General features: G+C 45.8%; 1 protein-coding gene across 6 annotated transcripts in view; it reads right to left on the bottom strand.

Annotated features, from left to right (window-relative positions):
* The window catches only part of kdm6ba (lysine (K)-specific demethylase 6B, a), a 90,273-nt gene that overhangs the window by 27,444 nt on the left and 36,265 nt on the right, over positions 1–26,564 (bottom strand). For 4 of the 6 annotated variants that reach the window (XM_083993174.1, XM_083993173.1, XM_083993177.1 and 1 more), the window contains exon 5: positions 1,131–1,192. The gene's annotated coding sequence lies outside the window, so the exon portion shown is untranslated. Of the gene's footprint in view, positions 1–1,130; positions 1,193–19,361; positions 19,537–26,564 lie in introns of those variants that run through there. The other 2 variants (XM_083993172.1, XM_083993179.1) reach the window with 1 other exon arrangement.

Raw genomic sequence — 26,564 nt, 5'->3', positions numbered from 1 at the left:
AAAACCTCCATGTGCTTCTGAGCTTGTAGCAGCAGTAGAATAAGACAAATCACTTCTGCTGCTTCTGTCTGGAAGTTTGGTCACATGGACATTCAACTTGCTTTACAGTGACTATACTGATTTGGGCTATTTAAGTCCAGTCAATCTGTCACTGAAGCCACTGCTATTTGTTGTGAAGGGTGTGAAAGCCTTTCGACAAGTATCACACAGTACGTGCAAAGATTAGTTGAGATGTGTCACTGTGTGTGCAAGTTTTGCTCTTTCAGTTTAAGGACCTCCAGACAAGACTATTTCTTTCATTTGTAGCTGACCTGCTAATTCTTTTCAGTCTCCCCAAGATGAGTTTGTCCTCTCAAAGGGGGAATAGTTAACCATTAAAAACTAAGTTATACAGGTTTTTGCTTAAAATGTTTTGACAAAATTATCTGGTAATCAATTTGTTGCTAATTATCTTCCTGTCAACTGGAGCCCAATTCACTGTGTAAATGATTCAGCTGTAATTTCACTAAGAGTAACAGCTATCTACATGGTCATCTGAGCTAACATGACTCACACTTGGGCAAGTTAATGAGAAAATCACTAACACTGACCTTTTTAACAGTAATGTGACTTTGAGGAGCGAGGCGTTAAAAGTTTGATATCAGAGGCCTTTTAAACCTTTGAGGACTTGCACAACACACACAGCACACACACACTAATCAAAGGCACAGTTGATTTAGTGTGTGTGAGATATTGCAGAAAGGAGCAGCGCTGCACTCACACCCATAATTTCACAACCCACTACTTTCTGAACTCAAGAAGCTGTGTACATAAAGAACTCTCACCCTCTTTTGTCTCACTCACTCGCTACCTGTCTAACCTACACATTGCACAACAGTGTAAATAGACCTGTATGCCTGTAAAGTAAATAAACCTCTTTGTACTTGAGCGTTTTTAAATATTGATATTTAAATGCAGTGGGTGGACGAAACAATTCAAAAACCACCCGAAAACTACTTCATCATCATTTTCATAAAGCTAACACTGAACAGTTCAGTATTGTGTGTCTGTGTAGACTGAGTTTAGTGTATATAATGAAAAGACAGAGGAGGAGAAACTGTGTAACCTGGAAGCTGTAAAGACAGCCTTACCTGGTGATCATGGGAACTGTAGTCTGTCGCTTTCAGCAGGCCACCATGACACGTCCCACCTCCTGAAACCACAACATGGAGGAACACAGGTCAGTATGGAGGCTGACTGGGCAATGTCAATGTAACAGCAGTGGTGCAGAGTTTGGCACAACTTTAAAAAGAATCTGTTGCATTACTTGATCAACACAAGTAGAATCAGTCGGTACAGGCTGAAGGCATTAAGTAACATATCAATCGACATGTAATTCATCTGGAACTTCATGTGTGAGTCTCAGTCTGCAGTGTGATATTATACTGCACTCACGTGTTTCTATTTTCACCTTTTGTCAAAATGAGGTCAAACACATGAGTGACATTCCAGCTGGAGTTGAAGCAGCGGTCAGTCATTCATTAGCACTTTAGTCGAGGGTTAAAAGACGACGAGCTGCGGCTCACTCTTTATTCCCTCTGCTCGTTTCATCATGAACGCGTGACGTTTGCTGACTATTCTGTGGTCACGCTGTTGTCGATATGTCATTCAGTGAGCCTTACCAAACCACACTGTGTGTGTGTGTGTGTGTGTGTGTGTCAGCCAAAATGCACAGCAGGCCCTGGACCAGTGCTGTGGCCATCTGTGTGTGTGTGTGTGTTCTTCATGTGCCGCCTGTTCAGTGATTCACAGTGTCAACGCTGGGCCACATGACTGGGAACAGGTGGTACTCTGGTGTGCCACCCCACCCCCAACACACACACATAAAAAAAAAACACACACACACACACCTCTCCATGTACAACACAGGAACACACAGCACCTGTAATGTGATAAAACACTGAAGCAGGCATGGTTACACACACACACACACACCACACACACTGCATTGACTGGGAAAGAGAGAAACAAATGAACACACACACTCGTTTTCTCTCACACACACACACTATGTGCCCTTTAAGTAAATGGTTGTGGTTAACACAAGTTACACCCTAAATGTCACCACCTCTCTTCCTCCTCCCCCTCACACACATTCAACCCATCATATAACCAGTTTGCTCTTCCCTCCTCTCTCATCCTCCAACATCTATGTGACCTTTGACCTCCACCTGCAAACACCATGTCACTGTGTCCACTTTGTTTTTTGGTGTAAACTCTAAAGAAAAACTTAATTTTTCCTTCCTTCACTCCTCTGTTCTCTACCTCCTCCTGTCTCGTCTTCCTCTCACTCTGATAATCTACCTGAGACTGCTCACCTACATATGGCGGCTTCCAAATGTTTCCCTACTGAGCATGTACACACATAACACATGCAGCACACACAGCCCAGGGCAGGTTGTGTGTGTGTGAGAGCTGTGAGGCAGATATAGCTGGCTCAGCCTTCATTGATCTTGCTGCCTGGCCGTTGAGGCCTCCCACCTTTGAACTCAAGGTCAAATGTTACACGCCTTGAAGGGTCACAGCTGGTCACACTGTAGAGGTGTAAACCTGCTTGGTGCATGAATATGTGTGTGTGTGTAGGTGGGTGAGAGAAAATGTGCATTTTGAGCAGGGCCACCTTCACAGAAGAGCAAGTGGGTGTCTGCTGGCTGAATTGTTGCAACGGCAGGATTTATTCTTTCATGACACATTGGGTGACTGTCACAAGCTTTGACATAATCATTTTACCTTGATCCATATCAGGGCTGTGGGGACAGGAAGAAGGGGGAGGGTTGTGAGAAAGATAAAGACGATGAAAGAGAAAGAGACCTTGAGGGGGTGGAGGAGAGGAACATGACAAAGCATTAAGAGAAATATGAAATTACAGAAAAAAGTAGTGAAATGCATGTGTAAGTTATATTTGTATTGAAACTGGGAGTGGCATGTGAAGAAAGAGACTGTGTGAGAGAGAACATGAGAGAAATAATGACAGAAGCGGTGAGCAATAGAAAGACATCGAAAGTGTTTATCTTTTGTCTGTAAAGGTTAACCAGTGGGAGCATCTTCCTTTGACATTAACCAGCACAGAGAGAGGGCTGCTGGGGTGAAACAACAGAGACTCTGCTCACAGGTGAAGAGCAGAGGAGATGAAGAGGCACAGAGGGATGGGTGGAGAAAGATGGAGAGGAGAGAAAGCCTTTGGCCAGACAAAAGTCATGAGGGTAAGAGAGATAAGCAGAGAGTGAGGACAGAGCAGGGCTGGCAGAGACTGAAAGAACAAAGAATTTATCATTTGTTGTGAGTTTGACTCGTCTAACCCGTCACTAAAAAACAACACCATGTTGAAGAAACACTGTCCACCACCATGACGGTTGTTAGGTTCACAGCAGAAATATCCAGTTTTACAAAGTTGTGCTGGGTAGTGCAGAGTTACTGCCTACTGCCTAATGTTGAGTGTGTCTCCGCAATGTGCAGAGGGTCACACAGTGAAACCCCCTCCCAATGGTTTATAATCTATTTCTGAAACAACATTTTGTTTGTCATATTTGCTTTATTATCAGTGGCGGCTGTCAGAGAACAGCAAACAAGAGGGGCAAGAGGATTATGTCCTGCAGCAAAGGTCCCTGCCTGGAGTTACAGCAGGTTCACTGAGGTTGTGTGTTGCAATGTAATGCAGCTAAACCCTTTAGAAGGTAAAGAAACAAGCACCAACGGGTTCATGAACGTAGAAGCTGGTCAAATTACTCAACCTGATAGGTCAACTGGAATAGCCTTGAAAATTAAAGCATCTTCAGAAGCCACATAAAGTCATATATAGGTCACTGAGCCAACACACCGTCTGATCTGAGATAATGTAAATGTCAAATGTGTTACTGTCAAAGAACAACAGGCCTAATAACTACACAGACAGGATATAGATCCTGAACAAATGCATATAGAACCTATATATGCTAAACACGTATTAACATACTGTGCAATGTGTAGTTAAGAACATACACACACACACCTCTGCTCTGGGTTGCACAAGCACATGGGAGTGCACAATCAGACAGCAGAGCTTCTTACTCTTGCTGCATGCTGTACATACAGTCATTCACCACAGCGTGTGTGAGCCTGCATGGTGTGAGTGAAATGTCCGGCTGCTCAAGTCCTTAGTCACTGGTGATTCAGTCGGCCTTCGTGTTAGGGCAACTGGCTTCATACCTGTACAGACACACATATATACATAAAATAGCGGGCTCCTTCAGGAGTGCTGCTGAGGACAGACTTCTTGTCTCCAGAGTCTGTCAGTCTGACATGAGGCTGTGAGTCTCTTTGTTCCACAGCTGTTTGTCTGCTGTGTTTACAGGTTAGATCCTTAAATGAACCCATAACACAGTCTGTGTAAGGCCAGAGTGGTGCACCTTTATTCCACTTTGCAGCTCTGTACAAATGTGGAGTGGGTGGGTGGGGGGGCTTTGTTGTTCCGCTTTTAGACAAGCTGCAGAGGTGGTCACGGACTGCAAACCATGTCGGTGTGGAAGGGCGAGCTGGCGTGGCGGGACGCTGATGCTGATGTGTTACACCACACACCAGGTTGGTTTGGTTGGGTCTAAACAAGAGGGGGGGATTTGTAATGGCAACATAACAGTGTAAAAGGAACTGGAGTCACCTGCTGGGGGCTGATCAACACACCTCAAGCATCTACTCATGAGTGAGGACACTTTATTGAGTGAACAACCTTACGAGTGTGAAATGGGTGGGATGCAGGTAGAAACTGGAGCCCAGTCACAGAACTGTACTGGATCTGTTTGACTCATTCAGTTGGTTGGATCAAACTATATCAAATCATTTCATCATCCAAACTGAAATGAAACTGCATCTTCTTCAAGATGTGCTGGTGTTTGAGAAGCTACAAGCTAATATATAAAATGTCATGCAGCTGGAAAATGGATTTAAACTGGGTGGAGGAGCATTTATTTTTGTGTTCATGCCTGAGAGTCTGTTTTCTGTGTCAGTTGCCTGTAAACATGCATGGGTTTGCGAGGCCAGAGCTGGCAGAGCTACAGACGCTGAGGAGGAGGAGTGTCAGGTTGACTGTGGTCGGGGCTGTTTGGCTCCGTGAACTTCTGCCACATGGCTTCGGCAAAAGGTCATGGTCAAAACCGAGCCTGGCTCACAAACCATCACACCCACTCCAACTTCCCCCACACACACGCACGCACGCAGGCACGCAAGAAACAGATGGATGGATGATGTGACAGATAAGACAGTCAGACAGACAGACAGACACACAGACACACACTTCCGCTCTTTGGGGACAAGCAGGAGGATAACACCCACATAAAGAGGAGGAGGGTGACAGACAGAGTAACCAACTAGAACCACACCACACACACCCCACGACTGTCTGAACACCCGGCAGCCGCGCGTACAGACACACAAATAGGAAGACAGAGAGACGGAGGGAAGACAAGAAAGAACAGTTGGTAATAAATTGTGTCTAGACGCTAATGAAAGCAACGCGGCAGCGGCTGCCTCCACAACCTAGACCTGTGAACAGTGTGAGTGTGTTTGAACAAGCACGTGTAAATGAGTGTTTGATGAATATTGCCCCTTTAACACTCTCCTTGTGCTGTTTGTACCTTCATTGTCCTTTCTCTTTTACACACACATGCGCACGCACACGCAAACACAAGCGCACACACAAACCACACCACAGCAGCTGAGCAGAGGCGTCCCTCGCAGCTGTGGACAGTATTCAGAGCCACAGCAGTCGACGCCGACACAGTCCTGTGACGTCAACCCTCCAAAATAACACATGGCTTTGTCGTCAAACTCTGACTGGTCAGCTCCACCTAGAAAAACAGCTTCAAAACCAAATCTGCTCAACTCTACCTTTCATCTTCTGCGCAAACATGCAGCCCACAGTTACTATTCTGCTCTTGTCACAGTTGACTCAACATGTTCATTGACTCAAGGCTTCAAACCACCAGGATGATGAATATTCCAAACTTGTATTTGCGTTACTGTTTCTAACAGATGTGTAGTTTGAATGTCGTCTTTACGGAGACTTTGACAATGAGTTTGTCACCTGGTCTCGTTCAAACGGCAAATGAACCTGAAGGGACTGACGAAGATCCCTCCAGCAGCTTGTAATGTGCAACCAACACCATTGTCACTTGTCAGCAAAACAACTTTGCTCTGAGAACTTAAGACTGTGTATGCTGACACACTCCTCGTAGCTCAAAAACAACAACATTAGCGTGAGGAGGAGCATGCAGCTGGCAGGCCTAAACTCGCTTTACACACACAAAAACACACACTGGCAGTCTGAGGAACGTGGCCCGGGGCATCCCAACAACACAAACACTCTGGAAAAAGAAGAAGACAAAGTGATCTCTATGTTGGGATGAGTGGCGGGATTCTGATAACAAGTAACAACACTTTTTTCTTCACCTCTGGAAGAACTATGTGTGTGTGTGTCTCGTTTTTTTTAATGTGTGTGACTAGTGCAGCAGGCATTAGATAGGGATGCGCTCCTACTGCCTCTGGGGCCAAGTGTGTGTGTGATACAGAGCTGCAGAGTGGTCAGACAAGCCCTGCCAAGCCCACATACCTGTACAGAGGTGCTAAACTGTACTATCCAGTTGCACAATGTCATTGAAGTTAACTGTCACATACCAACAAGACTAACTCAGACCTTCATTACACTGTGTGTCACCCCTAACAACAGTGGCTTTATACCTATTAAATAAAGATTAATGGGACTTTCTGATTTGCAAAGGTTTAAAGGTACAATATGTAACTTTTCTGCACTGGAAGGTCTAATAATGAACAAGACTTCTGTGATATATAACTTGAAAAATCTGGTAATGGTCTGTTTCATTTAGCAGCAGCTCAGCTCCTCTGGATTTTAAACATTAAACTACTTCATGTGTTTTAACCAGTTTAAATCACTGACACCATAATGTTTTGAATGAGCCCTAGTGGCAAACTATTACATACTACACATTTAACAATCAGGGTGTTTAAAAAAGAATGTAAGCTGGGGTATTAAAGAGCAGTAGAGTGTGTTCATATGGGTCACAGTTTGAATATATAGTGTGTGTGTGGGTGTGTGCATGCACGCACAAGTGGATGTGTGTGACTTGAGCTGCATCTTCTGCATCTGCTCACAAAGACTTCTTTATCTGACTGTGGCACACGTGATCCCCACATGGTGGCTCATAACATCTTCACAGGACCACACACACACACACACACACACACACACACACACACACACACACACACACACACACACACACACACACACACACACACACACACACACACACACACACACACACACACACACACACACACACACACACACATTGGTGTATGTACTAAATGAGAGGTATTCAATCACTTTCACCAGCAAGTAAGCATACAACCCGATTATATATACATAGTAACCTTCCTCCTCCTCCTCCTCCTCCTCCTCCTCCTCCTCTGTGTCTACATGCTAAGTCTCTTCCTAGGGGCTGTGTTGTTGGAGGCAGAGTATCAGTGTCTGGGTGTTTAATGGGCAGGAGGCCACCTGGCTCCCCTCCAGACATTGTGACCCCACACTTCCTGGACTGGGTAGGCGCCACAGCAGACAGGCACACACACACACTCACATAGATCCATCCATAATCACCCATCAGACCTCAACACATGTATAGACTGCAAAGACAATACATTGTGTGTGTGTGTGTGTGTGTGTGTCTTTAAGCAGAAGAGTGGGGGTGCTGGGCCCTTACCTGTCACACCTCACTGTGCAATATCTATCAAATCTAAAATGCCACAACACAGACAGAAACTAAGTCAGGCGGGATTCAAAAAGCAGATAAGAAGAAAATGTAGAGAAGCTCTGCAGAAACAACAATCCAGTTTGTCTTATAGATAGATTTGTGTCATCGTAATCCACATGGGAAATGAATGTGAACTAATGAGCTTTAATCTTGCATCCTTTCTAGCATATTTTATTCTACTTGATACTTTGGTTTGAATCTCACTCACTTTACATAAATCCACTGGTGTCAAACTTCAGGTGTGTAAAAATGCAGAGTGGTCAAATGTTAGGAGGCTGATGACCAGCTCTCCTGAGTCTTAGAAAACTGTGCGCTGACATTAACACAACATGTGCTGATGTCAGCGGGGACTGCTGGTGTGTGTGTGTGTTCAGGAGTGTGTGCCATGATCATAATGTTCCTCCACTGTTGATACATTTGATACCAGCATGAAAAATGGCAGCCGATACGACTGCTGTCATGTCAGAGATAAATAATCAAAGCCGTGTATAAATACTGTCGTGGTGAGTACGGTGTCGAGTGAGAGCGTGTGTGTATATAAAATACAGTATGACTGGAACATGCAGTGGGAGGGGTTTCACTGACTTGATACTGGGAATGGATTTTTTTTTTTTTTTTACCATTTGCGAATCTGTCAGCGTCGCCATGGAAATATACTCTGCCAATCGTGCGGTAATTATTGCTGTAATCCTTTTCCATAGGAATTCAAGTGCAGTCTTTGAACATGAGCACACACTTCCCTTGTTTATGCTAATGCTGCATTTGATCCCTCCACATTTTTCATTGTGTCTTTAATCGGGGTGTGTGTGTGTGTGTGTGCAGTGTGCATGTCTCTGTCCTTGTATTTTAAGTGTGTCTATGTGTGTGTGCATAAACATGTGCTGAAGACATGCCTGTGTGTGTGTTGGTGGAAATGTGTGTCCTTGACCAGCTGCACAGGGCAGAGGAAATGAGGCGGAACTCAATCTGGTCCACACCTGTCTGTCTCTCTCTCTGGAGGGAGGAGCCCGCACACACACACACACACGCACACACGCACACACACACACACATACACACACACACACAGCTTCATAAGAGCAGTGTTCACACTCTGTATAAGCAGATAGATTATGCATGCAGCAGCAGCAGCTCAGGAGCTTGGATCTATTAACGTATGCACTGAGACAGTTTTATGTTTGTGTACGCTTCATGAGAGAGGGAGGCAGGAGAGAGAGAGCAAAGATGTGTGTGTTTGTTTGTGTTGCATGATGGGGTAACACAGAGTGAGGGGAATTAAAAGAGTGACACGCATTAAGCAAAGAGAAAGAGGGGATGACAGAAAGAGGTGAGGGAGGGACTGTGCTTCAGGAGGAAGCAGACAGGAGTGAGAGATGAGGCCGAGGGAGAGGAGAAGATGAAGAGATCGGGACTGACAGTCTGAGCCACACAAGGACAGAGAGAGAGAGAGAGAGAGAGAGAGAGAGAGAGAGAGAGAGAGAGAGAGAGAGAAAGAGAAAGAGAGAGAGAGGCTGCACTGGTATGGGAGGGTGTGGGGGGGTTACTCCGGGACGCCAGAACCCAGTGACATGACACAGATGCACAGTGCTACTGTGCAGAGAGCAGAGGGTTAGCGGAGGAGGGGAGGAGGGTATGGAGCGACAGAGAAGAAGAAGAAGAAGAAGAAGAGGGGGATGGGTGTGTGAGAGCTCTCCTCCGCCTCTCTGCTCTGTTTCCACACTAATATGTAGAGAAGATGATGGTAAGCAGCATTGAGATGATTTCATGTTAGAGGAGCGACATGAGGACGCTGCGTGGCTGTACAACATCATTAGAACGACTGCACAGCTGGCACCAAAGGCTGCGAGGGTTTGGACAAATCAAAGCCACTACATCACATCGCCCCCTCACTCCTGCACTGCACCGTTTGCTCATGTGAGTAACGTGTCATCTACATATATGGAGACGATACGGAGACACCCAACTTACTACCAGCACCACCAGCCTTGTTATCTGTGTCTGTTGGAGGCAGGGTGTCGGAGAATTGTACAGGATGTCACAGATTTTTACAGCTTTTAAAATAAAATCTGTTTTCTGCATCCGTTTTTTGTTTTTGTTTTGTTTTTGTTTTTGACTTCCTCATTTAACCTTCCATTTATAGTTTTGCATTTTCGTTGATGTAAACATGCTCTACTAAGCCTTAAATGTGACATCTGGTCCATTATTTGCAGAAATAGTGTGCTGTACAGGTGGAGATGAAGATTTAAAACAGGTCAAACTAAATAATATGTCTGTTCCTTTGCTGTTTATTCTGTTTTATTCCCTCTTGAGAATTAACAGTGGAGAGGGGCAGGCCGACCCAACATTCATCAACATCCCTGTGACAGGAAGCAGCGGTGTGTGGGGGAAATGTAGTCCTAATGATAGTAATAGAAATTCTATGAGATAGAAGCTGCCAATCATCTCTACCGTTACTCTCATTTATAGTAGTTTTACTGACACATTTGAACTTTACAGTGATTTTTAAAAAATGCTTCCTTCAACCATTTTAATGTGACACAGATCCAGACGTACACATTGCAGCATATAGAAAATATGATAATATTCCGTCTGCTGAATAACCCACACCCCCACGCACATGATCTCGTTTCCAAGTCGCATGCAAAGAGCCTCACATCAGAAGAACGTGCTCCCACCCACACACACAATCACTTGTATTTCTTTTCGCCACAGAATGTCAAACATTACCATACATATATGCATGCATGCAGGCTATCAGTCTGCCAACATATATCAGCAGAGCCCTCCATCCAGCCATCTATCCCTTCACCCTCTCCCTCTGTTCGCCTCATCCCCTGCCTCCCTCCATCCCTCCCTTCACACCTGCCAGGCCTACAGCAAGGTCACACACCTCAATTACCCTGTGTGTGCACCGCACGCACACACGCACACACACACACGATTACACACATGCACAAAGAGCACGAGAGGGAGTGTGATGGGAGGGAAGATAAGAAAGGAGGGGGCGAGAGCAGATTTCACGCTACCCTGAGCACTGGCTAGCATGCACCAGTGTTTGACATTTTATTTATGATGTGCAATGTTCAGTACCTGCCCTCTCCTCTCTCCTTTATCTCCCTCTTTGTGTCTGTGCTTCAGTCGACCACATCAGCATAACGCTTTGATAAATACACTACACACATATAATTCATCAGCAACAACCATGGACATGGTTGTGTGTAAAATACACAAACACAGTGTTACAGCACAACATGGGACTTAGTTCTGTTTCCATGTCATTTTCAGATTTCAGGATCCACTACATAATGTCATTGTTTCCTCACAGCTGCCTGCAGCAATGTAATGTGAGCAGACAAGAGACTTAATAATCACCAGCTTAACATCACTAATAGTCTGGATATCAGACTGCAACATCGACACTAATGTGCCTTACAAATAACACACCATGAATCCCAATGTGCCTAATAGCCATATTAATGTACTAGCAGAGAATGTGATCCTCCTATTAGGGCTTTTTGTATCTGCAGGCAGACTGCTGTTCACCCAGTCAGCCACGGGAGGCAGCCAGCTGTGTTGACACTGTGGGCTAATACAGCCGCCATATGGCAACAGAGGACAGAAGACACACAAGACTCCTGGAAACTGCAAACACGCTGCCCAAACAACACTAGCGCACACTCAGCCCTGCGTATTAAAGCTCCGGTTTAATTGGAAAACTTGACTAAAGAAAAGCGCCGGAGTCTGATCTGAGATCTGATTTCTGAGAGAATATTTTGTTGCAGTGGGAGGATGTTGGGCGCCAGTTTGGGCTACAATACTGGTTAGAAGTTCAACGCTACTGTCTCCAATACATTAAAAACACCCACACATGTCAGCCTCTGGCCATTAGCTGATAAGTGTAGGAGTTTTTAATGTCTTCGCTGTCTTTTATTAAAGGCTTCTCAAGTCCCAAAGCCACTTACACGCATGGACTTGGTTTTTTATGCCTCAAGAATACATTTCGGGTCATAGATGAGCTTTTTTGCAGATTTTCAGTGTTTCTGCAGAAAGAGGACGGAGGAGGGCAGAAGAATGGAAATGCAGTGTTGGCCATCTGACAGAGAGATCACGTACACACACCGTCAAGCTTGTAATTCTATACATCAGTGATAGAAATCCTGTGGGAGCGAGTCAGCCTGTCTCGTGACCTCCTCCATCACCCCGCCCCGCCCAACACACACAGTCTATACAATATCCTATCAGGGCTGTACAGTATAGGCAGCTTACAGACATCTAACACTGGTCACACAAAGGAAACAGAGAAAATCAATGACAACATCAACACCGGCCCCTCCAAACATGCACACACACACACCCTACTCTGAACTTTGTGATCACAGCCATCTGATCACAGTGTGTGTCTCAAGGTTTTTGACTGACAACAATTTTAAATGTAGGGCTAAGAGGAGCAACAGTGAAGCGAGCAGAGAAGGGAAAGAGGGATGAAAGACAGGAAGAGGGAAAGACAGAAATGAGAGAAGGCTGTGAGCGGATGGGGAAGAGATAGGAGAGAGGGAGGGGGAGGGAGGGTGCAGACAGACCCAGGGACGGAGGGTTCGACTCCTCGAGACAGATCATGTTACCGGTCTGGGGGCAAACACACACACACATATACACACAGACTTTCACACTGAGACCCATAAAGGTCACAGTGCACCCGCTGCCCTCCAGACACACTCCAGCAGAGACACAGATATCCTCGTAAACACCGCAGACGCCGCTTTCATTTCTCACAGCGCCGCTTTCACCACAAACTGAATACACCTGCCATTTAAACTAATGGATCAACAACACATTTGAAATGACAAAACATTGTCCGCAAATACAACTGCAAAAATGTAATTTAAACAAAGTGTGGCAAATGACAATACAGAGAAAAGTGGTCATAAAGTTGCAGATTTGACAGTTTCAAAAGGATCCTACCAGAGAGAGAGAGTCCTGTGTGGCTCAGCTGAGACTTGGGAATTGTGTATTGAGAAGAAATGGAGCGAGAGACATTGTGGGACACACATGCGCACACAAAAGTACAGTTATCATAGATGTTACACAAGTGAGAGGGGTCAGGGTTCAGTGTGGAACTGGGTTAAAGAGACAGGCGATGTAACGCAGGGAGAGAAAGAAATAAGAGAGAACAGATAGGGAGACGGATGAAGCAGTGTGCAAAGAGAGAGAGAAGAAGAAAGGAGCAGGAGAAAAGGGAGGAACAGAGTTAAACAGCTAAGAGGGGGATAGAGGACAAGAGAAGAAGAGAGGAAGCACAGGATGGAAGTCGGAGGAGAATAGAGCTCTAACAAAATAATCTACAAGCACAACTTCCTGGTCCTCACTGATCAGTTCATTACAGCTGTCAGACCCTCCACACACACACACAAACCTTCATCTTCCTCTTCCTCTCTTATTACCCCCCCTCACCATCTCCTTAGAAGCATAATCGGTTTAATGCATTACTGTAAGTCAATTAGTTGGATCGATCAAGGTCACAGAGGGGTCACTCACATGGTCGATGTGCATGTGTGTTTTTTGCATGTGTCAGTAATGAACAGCCATAGATGTGTACTATCAGTGAACTAACCTGACTGAGTCTAACCTGGGTAATCCTGTTTTACCACACACACACACACACACAATGCCATTAGCTGTTTGGTGTGTGTTGTGTACAGGGTTCAGTCTAGTTTTGCATCAGGACCAACAGCTGCTTTTAGCATATCACATCATTGTCTCTATGTTTAGTCTCAGTAGTCTGATGAAACGTGAAAGAAGTGAAAAGGTTGATAGTACAACTGATCTCAGTGGGAACCAACACCCCCTGCAGTATGAACTCGCACAGGCTGAGCAGAGAAAATGTCATAAATCAAGGAAAATTGTTGGTTGGTGAGGAGCGCTGAGCATCCAGCAATCACAAGAGAGAGCTTTTTTTCCCACTTACTGGTGGACTGTAATAATGCTAAACATTTACGAGTGCAGTGAGATGCTTATGTTGCAAGGTTTCTGTTAAATACAAGTAGCCTATTGTCAGGAAGTAGACACACTCACATCTACGACAAAGAAGGATCCATGTATCATCAACACAGATGGCAAACACACACCTGCAGACAAACCCAGCTCCCTCACTGAGCTGGTGTCTCACCTTTTCATTCACAAATGCCGAGGCACGCGTATCAGCACACACACGCGCACACGCACACAGTCAGGTGCATAATCTATCCCTCTTCTTTTTAGACTGATCTGAAGCTCATGTACTCAGCTTCAAACCTTCCCTAAACTGTGTTACTGTCTCAAAAAGCTCTCACAGACACACATACACACAATGAGATGCTGGGCAGGGCCACATCACTTGATGAGAAACACCACAAATAAACAAATAGAGAAAAAACCAGCATAGGAGCAGAAACCTTCAAAGAGACTGCACATTTGTTGCGTGCAATTACAGAGTGCAGTAAAGACACAGACACGCACCGATTGTCCCGTTTCCTTGGGTTGATGTGGATCTGTGTTTGTGCATATAGAAGTTATGTTTTTCCTCCCGCTGCAGTAGGATAAGCCTCGGTGCAGATATCACTAGTGTTACAAGCAGCTAATAATGAAAACAAGCGGTCCAACAGAGGGGGAACACGCTCCTGTGTCGCTCCATACTCACGCATCATTAACGGGGAAATAAAGACACAAGAAAGAGCAAACACAGCAGATAGACAACAAGTGACACACAACAAATACCTGACAGGTTTCTACTAGAAAAACTCTGCTCTCTCCACTGTTAACACCCCCAGCCATTTATCTCCCCCCCCTCCCCCACTTCATCATGAGCTATAAAGAACTCTGTCCCTCATTACAGAGCTAGCACACTTTAACAACCTACAGCCCTTCGCACGCATTATGCAAGAGACGCCATAAACATACACACGGCTCCACTGTTGACCTTTGCCAAGCTGTGATAAAATCAGCCGTGCAGGACTCGTGCAGACAGACACACACCTGTGTCAGTCGGTCAGTCGCAACCGCAAAGAGGCCAGTGTGTTGGCGTGTGTGGGTGGATGTGTGTGTGTGTGTGTTATGGATTTTGTCTTCACTCAGCCTGCCAATCCCCGGTCTGTCTGTCCCTAGCAGCGGGGACACAGCCGTCTCCTGACTGAGACAACTGGAAGCCATTACCTTAAATCAACAAACCCGGGCCCATCCCCTTCACACAAAGAAGTCATGTGCACACTCAGCTTACTACCTCTGTGGTGTGTGTGTGTGTGTGTGTGTGTGAGAGAGTGTATGGGAGCGTTCAAAATATCTCAGCGTGGCTATTTTTCTTCCACTCTCCCACACTGCTCTTCATCTCCAGCTCTCGCTCTTTTCTCTCCCTCTCTCCTGCGTCTCTGAGGCTGCAGCTCAGATCCAGACCAACCTGAATAAATAAGGAAGTCAGGCTGCAGCACGTGGACCTGACCCTGCAGCAGACCGCCGAGCCTGTCTCTGTCTTTCATCACGTCTCCATTGCTCTCTTTGTCTTAGTCTCAGCTAATCATATGCAGCTACTCTGAGTTTCTATGGTGGATATTAGCTCCAAGGCCAAAGCTAATCTGCCTGAGCCCTTTGACCCTGCATAATAGAATTAACCACCTAAGCCTTATCCCTCTGTGCCTTAACAAACGCTGCTCCTGAATATAAAACTAGTGCAGTCATAGATAAAGTATTAGACGAGACTAGCCACAGAACCACAGAGTAAAATGCAGCTACTGTATTTATGGATGTGTGTGTGTGTGTGTGTGTGTGTGTGTGTGTGTGTGTGTGTGTGTGTGTGTGTACACTGCCATTAGCAACGGTACCTAAAGGAATTGGCACCGTTTCTGGTAAATATGCTGTGAACAGCTGGCTGTTGTGCAAGGACAACACTGCTACAACTAGCACTAATGTATATGCACTATTCAATACACCACACTGCTCCATTCAAACGCTTTGGAGACAACACAAGGCCAGCTGGTACCACCTACTACTACACACATACACACACAGAGCTCCATTACACTTGCACCCTTGTGTCCAAACCAAATAAATCCTGAACATTGGTGTAATATTCCTTTAACACAAAGATCACTGTCCAACATAAACCCAGAATGCATTGCTCCAGGCCAATCGGCTGCATTCAGAAGTGTAGATGTGAAAGCTGTCATGGCTGAATGGACAGAGCCTTCTACCAACCAGAGGAACCAACACACATCTAGTCACATCAACGTGTGTCTGCTATGAGCCCAGATCCAGCTCCAGATCCAGATCCAGATCCTCTTTCCACAGACACAACCCAGCCACGGCGCCAGCCAGCCAGCTCCCCCTCACCTCCACCCCTGAACCTCCTCTCTGTCTGCTCCTCTCCTCCTCCTCCCCCTTTTCCCTCTGTTTTAAAACACAAGGCAGCCCACCCCTCCCCCTCTCCTCCTCTCTCTCTCCCCCTGTCTCCCTTTTTCTTCTCCAGGCACCACACTCAATCACCCTCACCCTCCTCCTCCTCCTCCTCCTCCTCCTCCTCCTCCTCCTCCTCCTCCTCCTCCTCCTCCTCCTCCTCCTCCCGCTGCCCCTCCTCCCCCCTGCCATCTCAGCCTCCATTCCAATGAATGCACAATCTCCCCCCTTCAGCCGTGGGGGGACTGCCCTGGGGCTGAGGAGGGGTAAAGAGGACAGCAGCACACATGCACATACAAATTCAATCACAAAAACACACTCCCCCCCCACACCTCCTCCCTGTGTGCGTTTGTGTGCGTGTGCACATCTGCAGAGGAACACTGGAGCATGATGGGTGACAGACGGGGGTGGAAGGTTTGGGTGGCGTCCTAATGGCTCTCGGTGCAGAAAATGGCTTGTTGCTACACAGACAGCTCAGAATCAACTGTCATCACAGGACACATCCCCATATTTCATCTGCATCAGCAAAACACACACGTCCACTCACAGCTGGGCCGGCTGACCCCTCCCCCAACTAATGACTATGCAAAACTGCTGCCCACTGAGAAGAAAAAAACAAAAACAGCCAGAATGGAACGTAATGGAATCTGTCTCACCATATAGACGCTACTCTACTACATTACTTTGTGTCTTACTAAAAACACAACACTTTTCCATGTGACATTTAAAGTCTATTCTGTGTTGACTGGGAACCACATAATGTTTTGCAGACTTAAAAGCAGTGATGCACAAAAGCTGAAAGGACCATCTGCATCAAAGACACTCACCTGAAGAACCCTACGCCTGGGAGAGTAGATAAAAGAGCCTCATCAGGCATCTGTCTCCAGATGTTGTGTGCGATCGATTTAAAAAAATTTTATGATATATTTCTGAAGTTTGATGTGTAACGGTGTCTAATATGTAGAGCAGAGCAGGTGTTTGTCAAGAAGATAAAGAAACATAAACTAACAGACCATCAATTCAGTACCACAATTGGTTCCTTTCTATAATCACAATATATCTGTTCTATTCTATTCAGTTCTCTTGCATCAGTCATATACCATAATTTAACATTATTGATCCTTCCATATGATTTGTTCTTTTACTTCCAAACCATTTTACTGTACAATAAACTTGCTCCATTTGATCAAGCATAGCAGAACTGTATCCAAGAGTAATCCATGCCAGCATAATCTATTTTTCCATACGATAATGTAATATATAAAGTCATATCGTCTTCTCCTGTAATACAGCATGCTCTATGTTCAGTATGGGAACCAGCAGCACAGTATAAACAGATTAGCACAGCATTAGTGCTGGCTGTGTCCTGTATACAGTGTTTCCTAATCGGGCAAGGCTATGTCAGATAGCGAGCCTGCAGCTATGATGTATTCCAGTCCGCAGCAGGCGACCCTGTCTGAACCCCGCCTGGCATACCACTATTGGATAATCACAGCTGGACAGGAAGTGGCGGAGGAATAAAAAAAGAAAGAAGGAGGGAAAGAAATGTCAGAGAGTAGAAGATGCTCTATTTCCGCTCGTAATAAACTAATGAAAAAGAAAGAAAGGAGGAAATTCCCCAGGGGGAACAGGAAGGGTGGGGGCGGCAACACTGATTTTGCCTTGTGTGTGGAAGAGTGTGTGCGCATGTGCGGGCCGGGCGCTCACGTGTGTGTGTGTGGAGGTGTACTGTAGGAATCGGTTTACAGTAGTACGCGTGAGATGGCTTTCTAGTGAGGCTTTATTCTAGGAATGTTTGCTCTGGTTTGAACGCAGGGAGGGTGGGGGTGGGGGTGGGGGGGGCACAAACTTAATTAGGACAGAGACCACGCACACGCACACACACACACACGCACACACAGTCACATACTGACACCAATATTAGCTCCAGGCAGACGCCGGCACAAGTGTTGTGTTTCTCACACATTCGTTCGGGGAGGAGCATGTACACACACACACACACACACACAGATCGCCGGCTCCTATTAGCTCTTTACATGTCAGTAAGACGCACACACATACACGTACACACACATTTACAAAATGGGTGCTGACCGCAGACCAGACTACTGACAAGAACAAGCTGAAAGCCCCCAGACCACAACACAGTGAGTGGACGAGTGTGTGTTTATGTTGAACAGATACAGCGAGAGGCTAATCGGAGCCGGCATCTGTGAGTGTGTGCGTGCGCGTGTGCGTGCAGAGGAGACAGGCATTCACCCAATAATGCTCAGGCAACAAAGTCACAAGACCGATGTTCAATACAGTCACCTGCCTACTTGATGATGGACAGATAAAGAGAGAGCAGAGATAAGGGGAGAGGAGGAAAAAGAGGAAAGACAGAAACCTTTTGTGCAAACTGGCATTTGAATCAGATGTGAAGGTGAGAGAAAAGAAAGGAGAGCAGAGGATGGAGGAGAGAAAAAGGAGAAGACAACAGCAGACAAAGACACGGAGAAGTAGGAATGAACTAGTTGATGTGTTGTGTGCCGGCGAGCCAGCTGGCTGTGGAGCCATCAGGGGCATTTAAATTGCCCTGCTCTAACACAAACCACAGCTGGGACCTTCACCACTCTGCTGCACAGCCTTGTCTCCGCTTCGCCAGTAAAACAACAATTAGTTCCATTTCTGAATATTTGCCTTCATGTGAAGCACTGGAATAAACAATATTATGTGTTGTGATTGGAGCTTTCACTCACTTCACCCTCAGTTCACAATCGGCAGGGAAGATTTTTCCTAAAAGGAGGTCTGTAGTCCGCCGCTTGTCTATTTTCGGGGCATCCTTCACATGCAAAAGTTTAGGAAGCCCCGTGACATAAACACTCAAGGCTGTCCACAAAGACACACACACATACACACACAGCCCCAGCTGGAGCACACAAGCTCCCTTTGTGCTGCATTCCTCACGCCTTTTAGCCTTAGCTTCAGCCTTTAGCTTAGCTGCTCTCCATCTGCACACACACACACACACACACACACACGGCAACTTTCTCCTGCTTTTGTCTGCAGAGCGGTAGCGGTGAAACAGCTGAGAGGCTGTGGATAGGGAGCTGGTCTTACCGTGGAAGAGGGAGACCCGGGGCTCGGCTGAGGCTCGCTGGGGTAAAATCCTACAGGAGGGTTGTGGGTTAAAGCGTCAGCCAGCTCAGCAGATTCCCACTACCTTCCCTTTCCCTTCCTGCTGCCTTGCCTTTCCTGCCTGCGCTCCCAGCTTTGTGTGTGCCTTGTATTTTCCCTTTAAATTGCACAGGCTGCCTCCCCCCACCTCCTCGGCACACACGCGCACCGAGCCAACACACAAAACACACACTGCTCCTGAATATGACACTGTTGTCAAAAGCGTGCAGCGTTGTTGTTGTTGTTATTTATATGTTTTTTTCCCCCTTATACTATAGCCTGCAAGGGAATAAAGGGCAAAAACAGACCAAAATAGAAATCCTCTTTGTCTTTCTTCTTCTCTCCCTCTCTACAAAAAAATAAAAGTGACTCTGGTTTTAGATCCTCTTCTTCTCCTCTGTCTGCGTTTCTCTCCCTCACTCTCTATCTCTATTTTCTGTCTCGCTTTTTTCCCACTCAGTAGTCAAACAAAGAAAGGAAAGGAACAGAGCGAGCGCACACACGCGCACAAACACACACACACACAGACATACACAACACACATTTGCTCGCTGCTTTCTCTCTCTCTCTCTTTCTCACATACACATGCACAGGCTCTGAGCCCAACCCCCCAGCCTGCCTCCCTCTGATTTTTTTTTTCACTCCCTGCCTTTCTCTAAACAGCACCTCCCCCCTTTCCACCCCCCATCCCTCCCTCAGCCTGATCTGGCCTCGTTCTCATTCGTCTACCACCCCTCCCTCTCTCCTCCCTCCCTCCCTCCCTCTCTCCATCCTTCCCCTCCCTCCCTCTGTGTGTCAAACAGATGGGATTGGAGAGCAGAAGGAGCCTCTGTGTTCGCTCTCTACCTCGATATCTCTTCTTCATTAATGTGATGTAAGGCTGAGGGAGACGCGCTTTGACCTACAGTGCACACGCTGGTGATGCCAAAAAGAAAAGAAAAAAAACACAAATCGATACAGATGCAGATAAACCTTCGATCGGGTTCTAAAACTCTGCAGAGTGTTGTTGCTGCACAGATGTGGATTTATGACGTTAACATCATTGCACCAACAGATGTGTGAAGCTGGTGATACGGCTTTAGCATAAAAACCAGCTAACATGTGGCTCCATGAGAACAATGGCATCCGCACTCTAAACCTGCAGCAACATGACCACTGGAAGACTCAGCAACTCTGCTCCTGTGTTTACTGACAGCTGACAGCATGCCTTCAGTGTTTTGCCTGCGTTTACTACATCTAATTTCTGTTGCTAATTAAATCAATTAGATTAGATGATGCTTTACTACGTTTCCTCTCTGTAAACTCAGCTCTACGTGCGTCTTGGTGTCATTGGTGTTGAGCCTTAAAGGATCGTTGAAGAAACCTGAGCAGTCTGATGATCAGATTAAAACCAGGTCAATGGTTCAGTCAGGTTATCACTTCATTTGGAGCTAGAACCAAAAGTCTGTCCCTCCAAACCACACCTGGGAGCACAAAGCTGAACCAGGAAGTCAGCCTGTAATAGATGTTGACAACGGTCAGTTTGGGTAATCATGTCATCATTTAACTACCGTTACCCTGCCAAAACAAACAGAGCGTTGGCTGCTGGGGTTTTGTTAAAACCTGGCTGATTTGCCAATACCTCTTCTCTTGATAAGACTGATTATGACCAAAACTACAAACATTAGATCAAAATGGTAAAAGACACTGAAATGTCTTCTCAGAGGATGCATGTTGTTCCCTTTGCACTGTGGTAGTATAGATTTCTTTCCCTTCTTCCACTTTCACCAGTTGTTTTTTCTCATTCTTTTATTTCCTTGAGGAAATCAGTTAACATTAGTGGATGCCTCCAGATCAATATTACTTAGTGTGGGATTTAGGAAGCCAGGCAAATGAAAAAAACAACCAAAGCCATTAAAAATGACATTTAGAAAGTCTAATGTAATGTTTCCAAACAATCATCTTTTCTTCAGATATATTTCAGCTCTGTGTTCTTCATTAAATGTGTCAGTACAAAGTGTACTGCATTTACAGTAGGCACAGTAACTCTGGCTTATACAGAGCTTACAGGCTGGGACAGTGGAACAAGTAGTGCCCACTTGGCATGTTACACACACATACAGAGAGAGAGACACACACAGACACACACATACACAGAGAGAGACACACACAGACACACACACACAGCATACTTCATGTTTCCTTTTCTTCATTGGGAGATATTTCCTATAGCTCACGTTCAGACACATGCACTCTAACACCCACGCGCACACAAAGACAAACAGACACACACAGACAGACACACAGCATGCCCTCTTGAGTGTCAGCCACGTGCAGGAAGATGGAATTCCAGAGGAGAGAGAAAGTACAGTCGGAAAGCCGGGAGAGATGGAGAGAGAGAGAGAGAGAGAGAGAGAGAGAGAGAGAGAGAGAGAGAGAGAGAGAGAGAGGGCGGGTGAGGGGTGACGGTATGGAAACTACAGCATGGAGCGGCTGCACTCTCTGACCAGGGCATAGGCTGGAGGAAATATAAGCACTGTGACTGCACTCACTGACTCCTATAGACTGCCCCCCCCCCCCCCCCCCCCCCCCACCCCCGTCCTCCCTCCCTCTCTCTATAAAGACGCCAGGACACCAGGAGACACAGCTCCAGACTGCATGACCAGAACAGAGAGGTAACAGAGAACACAGACAGAAAGACTTGAGGCACAACTGAGGACTTTCCGTAGGATCAGCAGCTGAGTATGCACCAGTTGCTGGATGTCTCTGCCCTCTGAGAGAGGATGACTTCAGCTGCTGCTGCTGCATCGCTCCTACAGATGCGCAGTGCGTGGATACAGATGTTGCATTGGGCATGTGCGTTGATGCGAACATGCGTAAACCAGAGCTGTTTGAAGTGAAAACCTTTCATCAGAGAACAGCTGCAATGGGAATGGATGATGCACTGTTACAGCTGATAACCACCTCTAATTAGTTTGATCTCAGTTGATGCACAATGTCCTTGAACTCTGTGTGTCTGAGTTGACATAACTCTGTGAAAAGGTCAATTGTTCAAACCTTGTAGAAGCAGTTGGTGTGTAACACTGTTTTATCGTTTCCATCCACTCAGTGACAAAACATCTCCCCAGAATTAATTGCGTCTTTGTCTATTTTGTGTTGTTTTTACAGATCAGTCAACATATGCCTCCAAACCTACTCCGTTCTACAGTGACTATAATAAGCATAATCATAGTTTTTTATTACAGATCCTTTGAGACATTTAACTGAGGTTTTTGGTTATAAGATGATAATCCCTCAATGACTGTGCCAGTGTGTTAAATTCCTGATTGGGGCGCATGAAACTGAAATAACCTTGAGAGCTCCAGCTGTTCCATTGCAGGAGAATGTTGTTTGGAAATGTTATATTTATGTATTCATTATGTATTTCATTTCTGCCAAGAGACATGTAAACATGACTCTGTACAGGGAATGCAAAGAAATGCTTTCTGGGCAGAGCCAGCATGCATGCTTGACGCTACCTTTAAAATATGTTGTGCAGTTACATCTGCAGCCTTGTGCTTCGAGCACTGATTGATTACACAGGGAGGGAAATCCAATATCACTGAAGACAAACCAACAAGCAACTGAAATACTAAGGAGAATGTTTGCCTTATTAAAACTTGAATTAATCAGTGCCGTGAATGTGAGTAGCTAGACTTGACAGTGCAGAGGCAACACCAAAATGTGAGAAATCAGCAAACTACTGCAGAAACACCTTAGTCCTAACTTCATGCAGAAAAGGTCAGAGCCATGACTCAAACCAACAAAAATGTTTCCTCACTGAGCCACCACTGGGCAACAGATCTTCTGCTCCAGGTGAGGCTTGAACTCACAACCTAATGCTGCAGTTTAACAAGTACTCTGCACCAGTAGAGCATACTGTATACTGTACACCAGCCAATGGTTTTTGTTTTTCCATCCTTCATTTCTAGTCTACTGCCCGAGGCCCACAGTGTACTGTAATTAAGCATTGCACAAGAACAAAATGAAACAACACACTCACAGGGCAGCTGAAATGTTCAGCATGTAAGATCACAAGATGGTTTCCTCCTGAGCTGGGCCTTTTGTTTCGCAAGGTTCAGTCAAACTTTGTCTCCAGATCTCACTGGGAATGTCTCCACCGTCACTTCCGACTGGTGATAATTGGCCGACGACAGCAGCTGTACTCTGTGTGAACCTGTTCGTCAGTGTATGTATGGAGCATGCCTTCACCCAAATATTAACCCTGAGGCAAAGGTTGTAAATTAGACTTTGACAATTTCTCTGGTTAAATGGGGCAAACAAAGTGAAGTAATACAAGGTGAGTCGATGACAGAGAAAAAAGAGCGGAGGAAGAAACCACCCAGAGAGGGAGGAGGGGCAGAAGGAGAGAGGGCCAGTCAATATGGTGGCACATTACATAATTCTCTCACTGTATTGATTTATCGCCTTGCTGATTTGGCCCCTGGCCAGCGTGCAAAAGCATTTATAATATTTGAGTTGGAGCCCAGACAGAGAGAGCAAGGGAGAGAAAGAGAGATTTAGATGGTGTGGGCAGATAGATGCCACTGATAGAGAGGACAGTGAAAAAGAGAGAAATAGAGGTAGAAACGCAGAGGGTGAGTGATAGCTGGGAATTTTGGGATGCAGCCAAAGTGACACAGATAAAGAGAGTGGAGAGAGAGAGGGGAAGCAGAGAGAGATAATGAAAAGAGACAGAAGGAAACAAAGCATTAAAGATAGCGTTTAATTGCGCAAGATGGAAATAAGCAACATTTGAGGGAGAGCAGACAAGTGTGAACAGGGCCGAGGTGGAGTGACAGATCCAGGGAAGGTGGCAGAGGAAGAAAGTGTGTCAGTGCACTGCAGGTTAGACTTGTTGCTGTAGTCGGCACTCTTACGTAAGAGCCAGCAGCACCGGGCGCACTGGATCTGCAGGACTGACTGGGTTTACAGCACACACACCATGTCTTCAAACAGTCTACAGTAGGAACACAAAGTGCCTGTGGCCACATATGCTGGATATAAACTACTGTACGGCAGCTCTCACGGGGCGCCCTCACAAAACATCCACACTAGCTTGCTGAATCTGACTACGCTCGCTCACTCTGTTTTGCCTCTTCACGCACACACTCAAAAACTTGCTGGGCAGCTTGTGGGACACACAGTAAGTTGATGTCACGAGTGTGGAGGGGTTGCAACGCTGAATGTGTCAAGGAAAGACTCAAAGTGTGCACGGTTATCACTCCTCTGACAGCAGGACACGCAGCACCCTTCACCTTCAACCTTTCACCTTTGAGTGAGACTGTTCAGAGCAGCTATAAACATTTATGTCTTCAGACGTGTTGGGACAACATGTCACATGAACAGAGCTCTAGTGACACAACTACTGTCGCTGTACAGAGTGCTACTTATCACACGGTGCAGATGTCGACAGTATTCTCTTTAGCAGGTTGAACTAACACCTGCCTTTAAATCAGGATTTTCTGCTCATTGAGTTTTCTGATGTCAGAAACAAAACCATGCAAATCTACATCACCATCTAATTTGTGGGTCGGGCCGTATCAAAACACAGCAGGAGAGCACTGAGGTCTCAGTCAGCCAAGGGACCAGGCCAGATGTTGGAGACTGAAAACTACAGAAGGAAAAAGAAGAAGAGATGAAGATGTTTGTGATAAGAATGTGTGGCTGAGTGTGGTTTTCACATGTACAGTGTGTTTGCTTCATAATAATATTCCCTTCGTTATGACTCCCTCCATACAGGAGCATCAGGACCTCTCCTTTCTCCTTTCTCCTCATCCTCCATCCTTTCTTTCCCCTCCGGCTCTTCCTCCTCCTCTTGTTGTGACATCTCTCTTTCACTCCCTCTCTCTCCATCTTTGGATGAACTACAAACGGATGAGGGGAAGGAAGCGGAGATAAAGGCAGAAAACTAGATTAATGGGCTGAATGGAGCCCAGAGAGGGAGAGGAACAGTGAGAAGATGGAGGAAAGAAAAAAGTGGAGTGAGAGAGGGAGAGGGAGGCTGAGCTAGAACAGGCTTTCCTTGTGCTACCGTGAATAATTTACTTTATTCCTCTCTCTCTCCCTCTTTCTCTTTCTCTCTCTCTCTTAAAAGATATATTGGAGATATATTCAACTGGGGGGGGTTAGAGCTGATTAATTGCCAATTAATGTTTAACGAGGTACAGCTGTGTTCAATTAACACTGGTTTAGGCACTGTCTCTCCCGACACCCCTCCTCCCTCCTCCCTCTTTCTCTCCCCCATTGAATATCTCTCCTTCCCTTCTGCTGTTGATTCCTCGCTGCAGCAAGTCTCACTCGAGGGAGCCATGGAGAGAGAGAGAGAGAGGCTGAGCCGGTGGAATGAAGCGGACTGGAGACGGCACTACTTGATCAATTGCTGCTCAATTAAAAAAGAAAAAAAAAAGCAGCTGACTTTTTTTGGTCAGTGATAGATTTGTCCAACACTGTGTGTGGATGCAAGCGTGTCAGAACAAGGCTGGAACATCTGGGCTGCTGTGGTGACCTCCTGACGTGTCGGCTGGTTCACAGAGGAGTCCCAGTGATGACAACACAGTGTTCGTTAGTCTTGATGTCTTTTACTCCATAAAATGTCAAACTACTCCTTTAACTGTTGGGAGTCTTTTTGGTATAAAGGTTCCAGTGTAATTATAGAAAAGGTAAAGGGGGGATGATGATGATGATGATAGGATGGATGAGATCAATAAAACCCAATTCACAACAGTTGTTCAGTCTTTGTGGTATATTCCAGTCTGACATTAAAGGGCTGTATTCATTACCTTCAAACTGACTCATTGAAAAGGCCATATTTACATTTCACTTTTTTCCAACATTTTAAAAGTTTGCATAAAATTCACTTGGCAGTCGGATGTAAGCAAATCAAGAGTGGAGGGTGGTCAGACTGGAGAGAAAATCTCAGATCAAACTAAACTTGTTTGACTGGGAACAGAGTCCATGCTGGCAGAACATTTGACCACCATGACCGTCAGAAGGCTGACAATGTATTGACCACACACACACGTGGCAGGTCTGTGTATGACGTCTAGCTACACTACATGAGAGAGAAGTACTTACTTTGACAAAAGAAGTCAACTTCAGCCCAGCAGCAGAACAATAACTGATCGA

Source organism: Trachurus trachurus, assembly GCF_905171665.1.
Source record: "Trachurus trachurus genome assembly, chromosome: 18".
NCBI lineage: Eukaryota > Metazoa > Chordata > Actinopteri > Carangiformes > Carangidae > Trachurus > Trachurus trachurus.
This window is presented reverse-complemented; position numbering and strand designations above follow the sequence as displayed.